At 37.2% G+C, this 3,537-nt stretch overlaps 1 long non-coding RNA gene across 1 annotated transcript in view; it reads left to right on the forward strand.

Annotated features, from left to right (window-relative positions):
* Positions 1-265: 265 nt before the first annotated feature.
* The window catches only part of LOC106942649 (uncharacterized), an 11,418-nt gene continuing 8,146 nt past the window's right edge, over positions 266-3,537 (forward strand). The window contains exon 1 of the long non-coding RNA XR_001423678.1: positions 266-792. This is a non-coding gene — a long non-coding RNA (uncharacterized LOC106942649). The remainder of the gene's footprint in view (positions 793-3,537) is intronic.

A 3,537-nucleotide genomic window follows, 5' to 3' on the forward strand; every position in this document is an offset into this window, starting at 1 on the left:
TAAGTGATCTTATGCAATATACTAATTTTCCGAGGCTGAATTTTGTGGTTATTTTCTGTAAGCCTTAATAAGCATCAAACTTACAAGAAATAAATGTTTTAGATAGTTTTTGTATGGTTTAATTACCACAATAAAGAGCCACTTTTACAACGCAGCTCATTGTAAAACAAAACATGCCAGGTCTCACCCGCCCTAACTCAATGAAAAAGAAAAAAAGGAAGAAAAAAAACAATAACAAAACTTTGCTGGCCAGCACATACTATCGTAGCGTGGGAGAAGTAGACCAACAAGCGCTATAGGTCTGATGATCTGTTTCACTGCTGCTGAGCCGAGCCAGGACTATTACAGCTGCAAGGGGGCTGAGGCTTGGGCTGGGTATAAATGCTTTCAAACTGAGCGAAGACCAGAACAGTGCAACGTTGATGTGAGTAATACCTTTCGTGAAGAAACGGATGATCTTGTGCGATGATCTAAACCCCTCTAAAACGGGGAGCAGAAGGGCGCATCTTAAGTCAGTCACAGACGGACATCCTCATATGACTCCAGTGGCTGTTTATGGACTTTAGTGAGCTGCTGCGCCTGGGAATCTGTGAAGGCTCTTCTCACAGAGCTGTTGAGACTGGCTGAAACGGCGCAGTCATGCTGGCCCTGTTCTGCTTCATGGACTAAGGACCTCCACAGATGTTCCCAAAATGTGTTGGAGAGGAAGGGAAGCATGGTTGCTTCAACCTGTACATAATTTTATTTGAGGAATCATCTGTTTCACACCCTGGGACTCAAATAAAAAGAAAGGTAACATCCGCGGACTGTCACTAATTTACAATCAATTGTGGTGTTGAGGACAAGACGTCGTTACGTTCAGTTCGCAGCTGCGGTTGTAGTTTAATTTAAGGGACCCTGGTTAGCTGTTGTCTGATGCGCTACATGTTTTATGTTGCGGACTTCGGCATACGTGTGGACTTTTTTCAAGGAAATTCTGAAACATTTTTATGTCAGCTGAGAAAATATCTCCACCAACGTTGTGTTACGTAGAAGGCCTGTCCGGTGGTTCAGCCTTATGCTGTGCCAACGTAGCGTAGTTAGCATAGCGGTTAGCTAACGCACAACGGTCGCCTCGTATGTTCCTCCTTTTTATTATTCCAGACTAATATTTGTATATCACACAGACATAGTAACAATAGACAGAGTGAGACACGACACTTGAAATAAGTGTCTTTGTTATGACTTAAAAATAACTGCTTCGTTTTGTTAGACCATAAAGTTCCCGTTATGTTTGCTTGTGCTAACGGACTCGGAATATTTTTGTCAGGTAAATGACTGAGGTTTCGTTATGACTTAAACTGTAAAGTTTCTGAAGACCCAAACATTGTGTGGGGACTGTCATTGTGGTTAAACTGAACAACGATGTGGCTGTTTTTCGATAAATCTTTTTATTTTTTTCTTCGTTCCTTCCGAAATCACCTCATAAACGGGACATTTAAGTATTCTTTACAAGAAAAGGGTACGTTAAAAGAAAAAAAAAATGTGTGTATAAGTATATATACACACACAAGTAAAATAATATTAGAATTTTGGCATTGCCTATAAAAAAGCAGCAAAATGCTTTTTCTTTTATTACTGACCCAAGAGTTGATAACTATATTTTCAGTTTCTGTGGATCTCATTTTTGTATTAGTGTTGTTTGAACAGCTGATGGGCATAGAACCTAAATGTTATCTCCACTGAACATGGAGTACAAAGGTCTCTGACCCCAATGTTTTAGATCAGAGGTTCCCAAACTTTTCAGATTTTCTGTATTTACAAAAGATTTAAAACAAAAATGCTTTAACACTTGGTCATACAATTTCCTGTTGAGGCTAAAATAATATAAAATGATGGTTAAAATTATGTTAGTTTTTTTTATTGAATCAGGAAATTTGCTCTCATGAGGAATAATATTTAATTCATTAGGTAACTATGTAAACTGGTTGGTAGAACTTCATTCAGTTCCCTAACAGACACATTTTCTGCTTCTTTGTGAATGTTCTGCCTTTTAGTGTGTAGAGTAAGTTACTTTCCCTTGTAATAAGCCATGTTTGCGACTTTAGAGTACATCCTTACCCCTATGACAACTTCAAAGAATATTGAGCTTGGATTATTTTCAAATAAAACAAGTGAAGTCCTGAATAAGCTATAAACAAATAAATTATGTGAACTTGACTGTCAGATTAAGCATGCTTGCAAATCAGATCAGTTATTTTTTGTTCTATAGGTGCATTCAAGAAACATTAATAGACCATTTGGGTAATGCAAAAAATTCTACTTCTCTTTAGGTTAATTAATTATATCAATGGATTAAAACATTTTCAATAGATGCCAACTATGGGGAAAAACTAGCTAATGCCTGATATTCAAGGTATGTATTTGACGTTAACCTGGGAAAATCTTGGAAAGTTTTACCAAAGGGAGAGAGCAGGTTGTTGCATAATCACTACTGGAGCCAAAGACTCACTGATGATTTAAAATTATGTAATGGTAATGGGGATCCGGGTTATTGTTTTTCAGTTAGGGCTGTCATTTTTCTGATGGCTAATCCTGAAAAAGCAATTATGTCTTCTTTCTCATAGTCGGAGCAGGAGGAGCTGGTTGCAAGTCTTAGGGCAGCAGGTGTTTATCAGTCATCTTGGATCTGTTTTTCGATTTGATCTTCATGTGAGAGAATGCAGACTCTCACAAATGAGTGCATCCAAAAAAGGAAAAAGTTGCAAAGTTTAAAGCCCAATTTCTGAGTGTATTTTTCTAACGGCTTCCAGAGGTGTTGGCTCAGACCAGATGTGGTACTGGATTTGATTTAGTCATTTGAGTGTTGGCATCTTATTTTCAACAGCAGACCTGTCCAGGTTGAGAAGTGTTATTTTGGAGCTGATCTTATCAATATCAATATTGTTGCTCTGCTGTGCAATGACAATACATCTATTATTTTTTTAAGTTTCTTTGTCAGCCTGCTGCTTATTTTTTTTAATAAAATTTCAGATTTTTGTGTAATTTTTGTCCAGTTTGAAATAATAAAAAAAAAAACTTGCTTTTTTTTGTTACAGGTTAATTTTCTAAGCTACATAAAAGTAATTGGGAATGCACATATATGAAAATTTGGATCAATATTGATAGTGCTGCTATGGCATAATTTACCAATATTATATATATATATATATATATATATATATTAGTGACGTGTGGTGAGGTTCATGGCTGGTGAGGCACTGACTTAATTATAATCGGATTTACAAATCGAGACCCCCTGCATCTAATAAGATGTTTACGTAAGGAAATTTCGCGCATGCGTCCAATGCTGGAGGGCAAAAAGGCTATTCCTTTACATGCCATTCATGATTCCGTGATCTCAATCAAACTTAGACATGTAGATATTATTAATTTAGTGCTGTGCTTAACAGCAAAGGGAGAAACAACTCAAAACCACGTCTTTCTCGCTCTCTGTGTCAGCGCAGCTACTGTATAGCTAGCTCGCTGTTACTGTCTCTTACTCTGCAGTTGTGGAGT

Source organism: Poecilia latipinna, unplaced genomic scaffold, assembly GCF_001443285.1.
Source record: "Poecilia latipinna isolate Pla-1442-1.1 unplaced genomic scaffold, P_latipinna-1.0 Scaffold4445, whole genome shotgun sequence".
Lineage (NCBI taxonomy): Eukaryota > Metazoa > Chordata > Actinopteri > Cyprinodontiformes > Poeciliidae > Poecilia > Poecilia latipinna.